Source organism: Pan troglodytes, chromosome X (assembly GCF_028858775.2).
Source record: "Pan troglodytes isolate AG18354 chromosome X, NHGRI_mPanTro3-v2.0_pri, whole genome shotgun sequence".
NCBI classification, from domain to species: domain Eukaryota; kingdom Metazoa; phylum Chordata; class Mammalia; order Primates; family Hominidae; genus Pan; species Pan troglodytes.
Genome location: NC_072421.2, coordinates 87,874,645 through 87,887,694, shown reverse-complemented (window position 1 = coordinate 87,887,694; position 13,050 = coordinate 87,874,645). Strand labels below are relative to the sequence as shown.

At 37.4% G+C, this 13,050-nt stretch overlaps 1 long non-coding RNA gene across 2 annotated transcripts in view; it reads right to left on the bottom strand.

Annotated features, from left to right (window-relative positions):
• LOC134809277 (uncharacterized) overlaps window positions 1-12,314 on the bottom strand; it is a 34,011-nt gene extending 21,697 nt beyond the window's left edge. The window contains exon 1 of one of the 2 annotated variants that reach the window (XR_010154623.1): window positions 12,162-12,314. This is a non-coding gene — a long non-coding RNA (uncharacterized LOC134809277). The remainder of the gene's footprint in view (window positions 1-12,161) is intronic. The other variant, XR_010154622.1, reaches the window with a different exon arrangement.
• Between the last annotated feature and the right edge of the window lie 736 nt (window positions 12,315-13,050).

Sequence of the window (13,050 nt, the reverse complement as noted above, 5' to 3'; positions counted from 1 at the left end):
TCACAGGTGGAGCTAGTTGTATTAACCAAGGCCCTAACCCTAGCAAGGGAAAAAGGCTTAACATTTACACCAATTCCAAATATGCATATCACATCCTACACTCTCATGTCTTAATCTGGCAGGAAAGGGGTTTTCTAACCACAAAAGGTACCCCCATAGGAAATAACAAACTCATTTACAAGTTGCTGGAGGCGGCTAAACTACCACTACAGGCTGCCATTTTCCATTGTAAGGAACACCAAAAGGCTACAGATGCCATAACCAAGGGAAACTTTTTAACAAATTCAGCACCCCAGCAGGCAGCCTTTAAAACCCCATTATTATTGCCCATTTTTCCCAGCATACACCCTATATATACCCAGGAGAAACAAACCTCATTTGCCCAGGCTGGTGTTGTTCAGGAAAAAATGGTTCTACCTCAATGACAAATTGTCTTGCCCAATTCCCAGAAACCTTCTGTACTTTCATATAGGCACAACCATTTCCATGTGGTTTACTGCCACCTACTCCAGCTTTTAAAAACTTACATATATTCTCCCATCATGGCCGCCAATCACAAAAATATTACTAACGCGTGTTCCCTTTGCACTCAGACTTCTCCTCAAGAAGGTATCAAATCACCTCCCTTCCCCACACACCAAGCTCAAGGACACCTGCCAGGGCAGGACTGGGAAATCAACTTCACACATATGCCCCCTATAAAACGAGTCTGATACCTTCTGACAATAATAGATACATTCTCTGGATGGATAGAAACTTTTCCTGCCACCACCAAAAAGGCACACACTGTCACTTCCATTCTTCTCACCCATATTATCTCCCAGTTTAAACTCCCCTCTTCCACTAGGCCAACATTTGTTTCACAGGTTAACCAACAGCTGGCGAAGGCTCTAAACATTAAATAGCGTTCCATATTCCTTATTGCCCCCAATCTTCAGGAGAAGTTAAATGGACCAATGCCCTTTTGAAACAACAACTAACCAGATTCTCTAGAGGTTAAAATGGCTGGACTTCACTTCTCCTATTGGCCCTCATGCCTTTGCAAGCCATTCCCCAAAAGCCCCTCATCCTAAGCCCATTTAAACTCATGTACAAACACTCCTTTATCCTCCAGAATCTCCCTGTCTCTTCTTCCCCTTCTGTACCAGATACTTGGCCAGCACTACACTTCACTCAACATCTAATAAGACAGTATGCAAATGTTTACTTGCCCTAGCCTGAAAGTCCATCCTCGAAATACCCCTCCCTCTCCCTACAACCAGGGGACTGGGTCTGGATCGCAGACTCTTCCTCCTCCCCTCTCCAACCTAAGTGGACGGGTCCTCACCAGGTTATCCTAGCTAATCCCACAACAACAAAGCTAACATCCCTTCTACACTGGATACATCAGTCCAAACTAAAAAGAGAACCAGATCCACATCCAGAAATTTCCTCCCCCGCGCCCCCCCCCGTCCCCACCAAATTATTCTCCCTCTCTCACAGGACCAACCTCTCTGCACTTAACAAAAATTCCAGAAGTTGCCAATCCAGAAGGCCTTGATCCATAACATTCTCTGCCTCTAATTTCAAATCTATTATCTCATACCTTGTTTCAGATCTTTCCTGGTATCCCTTTCCCATGTCCCTGGAGAGTCCACTCCAATTTCTCACAATAATCTGGGAGCTATGGCTGCAGGACACATTCCAAAATTTCACTCCTACTCAAATCTCCTTTTTCTCCTTTTGTCCTCTTTGTCTGTGGGATACTGTAAGTCCCCACTCCCAACCTCTGGCAGTTGGGCCCCCTTTGTCAGCCTCACACATCCCCTCTTAAATCAGTCACACTCCCTTCTTTCTTCCAACTGTTAAATTTGTTGTCTACACAAATCCAGCAGTTCACAGCCCTTCTTGTTAACCTAACTGCATAAATCTGTTCCAAAAATAAATCCGAATCTCACCTACTCAGCCAATCCATTCCCAAAACCTGTTTATAATCTTGCTTGGCTAAACACGATTCCCCCAAATCCACCCACATCACGCACAGGGCTGTCACCCTCCTTTGCCTCATGGCCTCTAAATTAAACATGTTACAAGCCGGATTCCATAAAACGCCCCTTACCAATCTCTCCCCTCTCTGCTGCAGCTGCTCTCCATGTATCCAACTCACAGACACTCTGAAAGAAATGCACAAACAATTCCCTCAACTGCAGCCTACATCCTTCTGCCCTATCAGGACTGCAATGGCTATTAGTTAAAAAAGCTCTTTCATCTCTCTCTCTACAAAGCCAAACAGCCTTCGCCTACTTCTCCACCAACATTCCCTATCAGGCTCTCATAGTGGCTACCGTTGTTAACAGCTATTCAACCTAGAAAAAACAAAAATATTGAGACAAAAAATTTTTCCAGGATTCAACCGCCACCTTCTCATGGCTTGCTACCTTCACTTACAACTTTTGCCTGTCAACCTCCAGTCTTTTCTGGGTGACACAAACTCTTATCTTGCTTACTGGCAGGTGGGTCAGGAACGTGCACCCTGGTTTGTCAATCTCCAAACATTAACATTTTGCCAAACAACCAGACCATCCAGGTTCCTTTAGTAACTTCTGTCTCATCTTCCTCCACATGCACTATGTGGGTTCTACATCTCATTCCTCTGGAAACAGGAATACACATCTCCTCTGCACTTGCTACCAGAATAGCAAATATATCAACCTCAACTGCCCTATATAAAAAATATCTACAGTCCTCCATAATACCCTAGAGGACATGTATAATTCCATTACGAGACTCCAAAGGCAGATAAATTTCCTTGCGGGAGTCATCTTCCAAAACCAAAGGGCCTTAAACCTGCTATCTGCTGAGAAGGGGGGGGTACATAAGTATATCTCCAAGAGGAATCTGTTTTTAGGTTAATGAATCTGGCATTGTTAACTGCACAGCCCAGAGACTCCATGACGGCTGCAGAAATCCAACATCATGACACTGACTCTTAGTGGCAGGAGTCATTCCTCCTAAAGTGAATCCCCCTTTCTTAGGGCCCCTGATTTTCTTCCTCATAATAATAACAATCGGTCCATGTATAATCGCCTTCATATTCTACTTTATCTCCCAAAGGCTGAACTCCCTTGTCTAGGCAGCCACCCAAAAACAATTGATACCATCTTTCTCCTCCGCCAAGTCTGGTGTCAGCACCTCCAGGAAAACAACTCTGAAGTCAGACATCCACTACTTCAAAACCCAAACCCTGATTACAGTGCCATTATTCAGCAGGAAACAGCCAGATAACCAAAAATGCCCCACTTTCTTTTATATTAAAGTAAAAGGCAAGAATGTTAGTCCAAACTGCACCATTTTATAAGCTCCCCATTATTTAGCAGGCCTCGGTCAAAGTGAAACATTTCACTGGGGTTCGGGCCGTGAGAAACATCCTGCCTAACCACCTGACCACAAAGTGGACAAAGGCCCAAATGAAGAAACAGCCTGCCTCTTATCATATTCCACTGGGAGAAAGTACAAGGAGGAGCACCACATTCTGCCGGTACAAGGGCCAGAACCACCGCATCATGGGAACATCTTATCAGTATCCTGCCGGGCAGCAAGCCATACTGCCCAGACCCCTCCTGCCCATACCTAGAAATTACCCCAGCGGTGGGCACTGTCATTAGGCTGTTCCCCCACTTCTGTAGGTTTTATGCTGAACTTAAAGACTGCATTTGCTGCCGAGCCACCCTCTTTCTGTGTGTGTGTCTTTCTTTAACCCTCACCTTCCGTTCAAAACCTAACACCCAGAAGCGTGATTGCTGGATCATATGAGAGTTCTATTTTTAATTTTTGGAGAAACTTCTATGCCATTTTCCATAATGGCTATACTAATGTACAATCTCACCAACAATACATAAAGTTTCCCTTTCCTTCACATCCTCTTCAACACTTGCTATCTTTTGACTTTTTGATAATAGTAATCCTAATAGGTATGTGGTGATATCTCATTATATTTTTCATTTACATTTTCTAATAATTAATGGTGTTTGATCACTCTTTCAGATACTGTTGACAATTTGTATGTCTTTCTTGGAGAAATATCTATTTAGATTCTATGGTTATTTTTCAAAATCAGGTTATTTCTTGTTTGCTATTCAGTCGTAACAGCTTCTTACGTTTTAGATTTTAACCTCTTATCAGATACATAATTTGTAAATATTTCTTCTATTCTGTAGGTTGCCTTTTCATTTTGTTAACTGTTTCCTTTCCTGTGCATATATAGTCACATTTGATTATTTTTGCTTTTGTTGCCTTTGCTTTTGGTGTGATATCCAAAAGATCATTGCCAGGATTAATGTCATGAAATTTTCCCTTGTGTTTTCTTTTAGGAGATTTAGTTTCAGGTCTTAAAGTTTAGTCTATAATCTATTTTGAGTTGATTTTTGTGTATGGTGTAAGATAATAATTCAATTTCATTGTTCTGCATGTGGATGTCATTTTCTTAACACCATTTACTGAAACTTCTATCCTTTTTCCATTGTGTATTTTTGGCACCTTCATTGAGGATTAGTTGACTGTATATGTGTGGGTTTATTTCTGGTCCTTCTATTATGTTCTGTTGGTCTATGTATCTGTTTTTTATGTCAAAATTATGCTGTTAGGCTCACTATAGCTTTGTAATATAATTTAAAATTAAGAAGTATAATGCCGCTAGCTTTGTTCTTCTTGCTCAAGATTGCTGGAGCTATTAGGATCAAAGTACTTAATCTTATTTATTCAAATATATTAGTCTTTGTGTTTTGGTTTGACCATGTGTTAATGGTTTCCCTAAATATTTGATCCTTTTTTTTTTCCTGAACTATTGTAAATTTCTAGTATCTGAAGTACTGTTTGAACTTTGAAATCTTAGTAATGCTGTTCTCTTCTCTTTCTATGTTCACTTATTTCTCATTTTTCTCTTACTTATTTCTGTCCTAATCTGTCCTTAATATTTTACATAACACAAATCCTGAAAAAAAAAATATTTCTCTTTGGATGCTTTCAATACTTTTTTTTTGCCTTTAGCTTTCAGGTGTTAAAGTAGGATGAGTCTTGGCTGGAATTTTTGTTTGGGGTTTGCTCAGATTACTGAATATGTAGGTGAAGGGGTGGCCTGCCCCTCCACACCTGTGGGTGTTTCTCGTCTGGTGGGATGAGAGACTGAGAAAAGAAAGAGACACAGAGACAAAGTATAGAGAAAGAAATATGGGCCCAGGGGACCCGCGCTCAGCATACGGAGGACCCGCGCTTACACCGGGTCTCTGAGTTCCCTCAGTATTTACTGATCATTATCTCTACCATCTCAGAGAGGGGAATGTGGCAGTACAATAGGGTAATAATGGGGAGAGGGTCAGCAGGAAAACATGTGAACAAATGTCTTAAGAAAAAGGTGCTGTGCTTTGATGTGCACATACATAAACATCTCGATGCATTAAAGAGCAGTATTACCGCCAGCATGTCTCACCTCCAGCCTTAAGGCGGTTTTCTCCTATCTCAGTAGATGGAACATACAATCGGGTTTTACACCAAGACATTCCATTGCCCAGGAATGAGCAGGAGACAGATGCCTTCCTCTTATCTCAACTGCAAAGAGCCCTTCCTCTTTTAGTAATCCTCCTCAGCACAGACCCTTTACAGGTGTCAGGCTGGGGGATGGTCAGGCCTTTCCCTTCCTAGGAGGCCGTATCTCAGACTATCACATGGGGAGAAACCTTGGACAATACCTGGCTTTCCTAGGCAGAGGTCCCTGCAGCCTCCTGCAGGGTATTGTGTCCCTGGGTACTTGAGATTAGAGAGTGATGATGACTTTTAACAAGCATACTGACTTCAAGCACTTGTTTAACAAAGCACATCCTGCATAGCCCTAAATCCATCAAACCTTGAGTCAATACAGCACATGTCTCTGTGAGCACAGGGTTGGGGGTAGGGTTACAGATTAACAGCATCTCAAGGCAGAAGAATTTTTCTTAGTACAGAACGAAATGGAGTCTCTTATGTCTACTTCTTTCTACATAGACACAGTAACAGCCTGATCTCTCTTTCTTTTCCCCACAGTAGGTTTATCTCTTTCACCAAATTTGGGAATTTTTAGGCATTATTTCTTTGAATACAAACATATCTCATTTTATTGTGCTTTACTTTATTGAACTTTTCAGGTACTGTGCTTTTTAGAAAATAAAGGTTTGTTGCAACCCTGTGTTGAATAAGTCTGTTGGCACCATTTTTCCAACAGTATGATCTCACTTTTTATCTATCACATTTTGTACATTATCACAGTATTTCAAACTTCTAAATTATTACTCTATCTGTTATGGTGATCTGTGATCAGTGATCTTTGGTGTTACTATTGTAACTGTTTTGGGGCACCACAAACCACACTCATATACGATGGCAAACTTAATCTATAAATGTGTGTTTTGACTGCTCCACCTACTGGCTGTTACCCTGTGTTTCTTCCTCTCCTAAGGCCTCCCCAATCCCTGAGGCACCACAATATTGAAATTAGTCCAATTAATAACCCTACAATGATGACTCAGTGTTCAAGTTAAAGGAAGATTTGCACATATCTCACTTTAAATCAAAAGCTAAGTTCGTGAGGAAGGGATGTCAAAAGCTGGGTCTCTTAAGCCAAACAGTCAGCCAAGTTGAGAATGCAAAGGAAAAGTTATTGAGGGAAATTAAAAGTGCTACTCCAGTGAATATACAAATGATAAGGAAGCAAAACAGCCTTATTGCTTATATGGAGAAAGTTTGATTGGTCTGACAGAAGATCAAACTAGGCATAACATTCACTTAAGCCAAAGCCTAATCTGGAGCAAAGCCCCAAATATCAGTTCTTCTAATCTGTGAACATCCTATATATTTCCATTCATTTGTGTCTTCTTTAATTTCTTTCATCAATGTTTTATAGTTTTCAGTGTATGGCACTTTCACTTTATTTGTTAAATTTATTTTTACATATTTTATTTTATTACATTTTGCTTGTGTAAATAGAATTGCTTTCTTGACTTTTCTTCATATAGTTTGTTTTCAGGGAATAAATGTTACTGATTTCTGTATGGTGATTTTGTTTCCTGCAACTTTGCTGAATTTGTTTATTACGTCTAACAGCTTTTTGGTGAGTGGCTAGGGTTTTCTAGATATAAGATCATAACATCTTCTTTTCCAATTTGAATTTCGTTTATTTCTCTCTTGATTATTCTAAGACTACCAGCACAATGTTGAATACTTATCACAAGAGGGGGAATCCTTGTCTTTTTCCTGATCTTAGAAAACTTGCAATTTTTCACCATTGAGTCTGATGTGAGCTTGGGTGCTTTTCATATATGTCCCTTATTGATGTATATTCCTTCTGCACCTAAATCATTAAGGGTTTTTATCATGAAGGGATGTTGAATTTTCTCTGATTTTTTTTTTCTGCATCTATTGAAATGATTATGTTTTTTGTCCTTCATTCTGTTAATGTGGTACATCACATTTATGGATTTGTTTTTGTTGAACCATCCTTGTATTTCAGGAATAAATCCCACTTCAGTGTGATGTATTATCCTTTTAATGTGCTGTTGAATTTAGTTCTTCAGTGTTTATTTGAGAATTATTGCATCTGAATTACTGGCTTGTAATTTTATTTTCTTTTAGTTTCTCTTCTTAATTTCTTATTGTTCTCTTCTTGTCTGACTTTTGTTATACAGTAATTCTGGCCTCATAAAATAAGTTTGGAAGTGTGTCCTACTTTTCATTTTTTTTTGGAAAAGTTTGAGAATGATTGGCAATAAGTCTTATTTAAATGTTTGGTAGTATTTACCAGTAAATACATCTAATCCTGTACTTTTGTTTGATAGGAAAATTTTTATTACTAATTCATCTCCTTACTCATTCCTGATCTGTTCAGATTTTCTATTTCTTCATGATTTACCCTTGGTAAGTTTTATGTTTATAGTTACTTATTTATTTCTTCTAGATTATCATATTTGTTGGTGTATAATTATTCATAGTATCTTATGCTCCTTTGTATTTCTGTGGCATATCCGTTGTAATGTCATCTATTTCATTTCTAAATTTATTTATATTCTTTTTCCTTTTTTCCTAGTTAATCCATTTAAATGTTTGTCAGTTTTGTTTATCTTTTCATAATCCAACTCAGTTTTATTGATTTTTCCTATTAAGGCTCTAGTCTCTATGTCATTCATTTCTGTTCTGAGCTATATTATTTTCTTCCTTTAACTAAATTTGCACTTGGTTGGATCTTCTTTTTCTAGTTTCTTGATGTCTAACGTAAGGTGGTTTATTTGGGATCTTTTTTTTTTCTTTGAAGTAGGCATTTATTGTTATAAACTTCCTTCTTAGAACTGCTTTGGCTGAGTCCTGTATATTTTGGTACGTTGTGTTTCCATTTCCACTTGTCTGAATATATTATTTAGTTTCTCTTTTAATTTGTTTTTAGATTCATTGGTTACTTAGAGGAATGTAGTTTAATTTCCACTTATTTGGGAATTTCTGATATTTCTCCTATTATTGATTTCTAGTTTTATACCATTGTCATGGGAAAATATACTTGATATAATTTCAATCTTCTTAAACTTATGAAGACTTGTTTTGAGCCCTCACATATGACCTATCCTGAAGAATGTTCCATGTGTGCTTTAGAAAAATATGTATTCTGCTGCTATCAGATAGAAGGTTTTGTGTATGCCTTTTAGGTCCATTTGACCTAAAGTATAGTTCAAGTCCGTTGTTTCCTTATTGATTTCTGTCTGTGATCTGTCCCTTGTTGAAAATGGGGTATTGATATTCCCTGTTATTACTGTATTATAGTCTATCTCTCTCTTCATGTTTATTAATATTTACTTTATATATTTAGGTGTTCCAAAGTTGGAGTGCATATATATTTACAATTGTTATATTCTTTTGATGAGTTGATTCCTTTATCATTACATAATATCATTATTTTTTATTATACAACCAGCTTCACAGCTCTCCCATGGAGCATACTAAATGGTGAGATTCTTTACAGTATCTGGGGAAAATGCAGCAGGATAGAAGTCCAAGTCAATATCCAAAATGAAATTGTTTTCAAAGACACAATCAACCTGGATGGAATCAATGACAGCCCAAGCAGTTTTGCTATGACTATTTTCATAATCAGGACATGGAATGCAACAATATGGAAATCTGAGTGATGCCAAACCAAGCTACTGTCAGCTGGTGAGTGAAAGAAGTGTAAAGGATTCATTCCACATTCATGCTCAGATGACAGAGAATGAAGAATATAGCAGTAGTGATGGAGATGGAGGCAGTGAAGAGGACTTTTCTACAAACACCAAAGCTGTGAACAGAAAGACTATCTGGTCATCAAACTTTCATACATCAGCTTGGCCTAACCCAAGATGATCCACAGTGGTCTGGAGAGTGATGATATGCAGTGAGATGATGTGCTAGACATCACTTCAGATGACTATGACTTCCCTCACTATCATATTGCAGATTTCCCCCTTGACCTCTAGAGCCCAAGGGTGCACTGGGCCCAGGTGTCCATATGAACTTCTCTGCCCTAGCCGAGGGGCAGTCTGTCTTAAAGACAAAAGGTGCCGAAGCCAGAATTTGAAATTGAATAAATGTTCTGAGAAGCACAATTGTTGTGACTGCATCTTTCAAATCTTTTTTTTTTCGGTGAGATGAGTGAAAATTTATGTATTTTATCTTAAAGATTCTCTGGTTATAGGTTTCCCTCAGAGAAATTCTGAGATATTTGCAATTTCTTACTAGATAAAACATCAAAATTTTGCCCTGATTCCCTCTCCTTTCTCCCCTTCCTATTTTTTTTTTTTTAGTTTTAATTTATTGGTTAAACTAATGGTAGCAATCTTTGAGGTATGTCAAAGAATGTACATAGGTATGTGTGTATATTATGTATGTGGTAACATATTACTGAAGGAAACATTTTAATAAAGATTTCTGCCATATTTTCAAAAACCCTCTGGCTTCAGATTCTGGGGCAAGAAGCTGTAAGAAAATTACTTGGCAGCTGTGCGCATTAATTGGAGGTCCAGTGGGGATATCTTTCATTGCTACCATTGCTATTCCTGAAATGGTCATCAGCATTCCTGTTTATGTTGACAGGAAGATTCACTGCATGGATAAAGGAAAGCAAACCTCCAACACAAGAGAAATTTGGCTATCACAGGAGGAATGACTTTGTCAGTGATTGCATCCTCAGTTATTACTGCAGTTAGTATTGCTTTTGGCATCCCAATAATGCTGGCATATGTCAATGTGACTGGCTAATTTGTTTCTCTTATGGAGGCTGCTGTGGTGTTAGCACAGTTGACCAAAAGGGAAGGAAAATTGAATCAAATGAAGATTATTTTCCAATCACAATGTCAGATGCCTGGCAAGCCCTCAAGGGTCCAAGCATTGGGGAAAGCAGCAATGAAGGCCTGACTAGTGTATTCAGCACCAGTGGAAGCCCTACAGATGGACCCTGGATTAGTCATGTCCCTTACAGTAAATCAGCTCATATTCTTATGTATGAGGTCTATTTTGCTGCTTAAGCTCATCAGATTAATATACCACTTTCAACTTCTACTCCTAAACAGAAATTGCTTCTTAAAAGTACTGTTCTACTTTAGTGATGTACAGTTATCTAACCAACACAAGACATTCAAACAAAACGTGCCTTAAAAAATTTAATAATTTTCCAATATTTTAAAAGAAATGCAACAGTGTGTCCTTAGGATTTATTAACTTGTGCTTCACGACAGTGTAACCTTATAAAATTTGTGAAAAAGTAAGGAAATCACTCCTCTACTACCTTTGTTGCTGAAGAAAAGCACTTCTTTCAAAATTAGAGGCTTGCATTGAAGAATAAAAATAGTAAGAAAAAATATATTTGCAATAAAATAAACAAAAATCACTGCAGTGAAGAAATTATTGTGCATGAATATTGCTCTCAAGGGGATTCATCTACACTAATCAGGCTTTTCCACCTCTCACCTATCAGAACTATCCTGCTTTCGGACTATATAAATACCCAAACAGATTTACCCACTTTGTTTTCTTCTCTATTTACTCTCTCCTTTATTTTTGACTCTCGTTTTCTCTACCTTTTGTTCATTTTATCTAATAATCAATATTTGTTCCTTTTGCTTTTTTGAAAGAGTGCTGTATAGCTTCAAATTCACAGAAACTTAACTAATCCAAACCATGACTTGATAGTAACTTTGTGAACTTAGACAAGTTGCTTACTTTAATAGATCTAATTTTCATCCTCTTTAAAAGTACAGATAATAATACGTACTTCGCAAGTTTGTTGTAAAATGTATAAGAGATAATGGATGAACACATGTGGCACAATGCCCTGTACAAAGTTGATGCTTAATAAATATTAATTTAGGTTCTGTGGTAAGCAAAATAATGCCTGCCCTCAAGATGTTCTTGAATGTGTACTACACATTCTTGTAGTCCTGAAATGTGTGAATATGTTACCTTACATAGCAAAACATGATCTCGCAAAGTGATTAAGTTAAGAAGTTTGAGATGGGATATTAGAATATTTCAGTGGGCTAATGTAATCACAAGGGTCCTTAAAAATGGAAAACCCTTCTGGTTGAGGAGTGAGAGTTAATACAGGAAGTCAGGAGAGATGAAGCATAAGAAGAATTCTATACACCACTGCAGACTTTGAAGATGAAGGGGTCCATTATTCAAGGAATGTGGGTGGCCTGTATAAGTTGAGAACAACCCCTGGCTGGCAGCTGGCAAGGTACACAGCCTTGCTAGTATCTTGATGTTAGGCTGGTGAGACTGTGTGGTTTTAAGCTGCTAAGTGTATGGTAATTTACTTGAGTAGTCAAAAGAAATTAATAATTTTTTTCTCTTTTCGTACCTCTTTCTTTTTCTTTCATTTTGGTAGTAATTTTATATATATTTTATTTTGTAGAAGCTCACCAAAATATGGTTAAGTTTGAAAAATATAAACAATTACTTGTATTAGTATTAAAGGTTTTATTAACATTCATGGCTTTGAGTAATCAAATATAAGAAGTAAATTTTAGAGAAATTCTTAAGCCTTTATAATTTTTGGATATTTCATCAGTTAAACATCATTGCACAACAACTACTTCTACACTCAATAGCCAAAATTAACAATTTATTTAACTCACCTTTCTGTAGATCATGATTTTAAAATGGACTTAGCAGGTGATCCTTTTGGCTTTTTCATGACTCTCTTGTCAGCTGTGTTTCAGTTAGGCATCTGCTCCCACAGAAGTCTTCAGGATGTCGGCTCTGCTATACTGAGTTTCCTTTATATAATCAATCACCCTCCAGCAGGCTAGCCTGGGCTTGTCCTCAGGGTGGCAGAGTTTCAAGATAGAGGAAACAGGGAACGACTGTTTAGTCCTAGGTTTAGAATTTACCCAAGTTCCTTCTATTGCATTCTGTTCTGCAAATAAGTCACAAGGCCAGTTGATATGCAAGGCTCGGGGAGACAGACTATATCCCTTGACGGGGAAAACTGCAAAGTCAAATTTCAAAAGACATGGATAGAGGAATGTATGGGAAATTTTTGCTAACAGTCTACCATATGCAAATATCACGAATTTTGTTATTACATTATTAATGAGAACATATTAATTCCTTAATGTGACAGAACAAATAGATGTGCCTTATTTATTACTGGTGAAAAGTACATTTTATCTATATGTGGATGATATTTGGAACAGTAATCCTAGCAAATATTTGAAATAAATGATAATCTACTGTATATAAGATAGTATTATATGCTCAAATTCTTTATTATAAGTTGTTTATTCAAATTCATATATTTTCTAGTTCAAGTTTCTACGTAAATGTTAAGAAATATCTATGAAGATGTTAAACAATTGTATTTTGTAAGATGATAGAAGTTAATTGTTATTTTTGTTATCCAAAGGAAATTTTAATTCTAGAAAACTAATTTTAGGAGAATCAATAATTAAACATTCTTAATATGTAACCCTGTATTATTCTGTAATTTAAACAAATAGACTATTTAACTATTAAGACAATTTC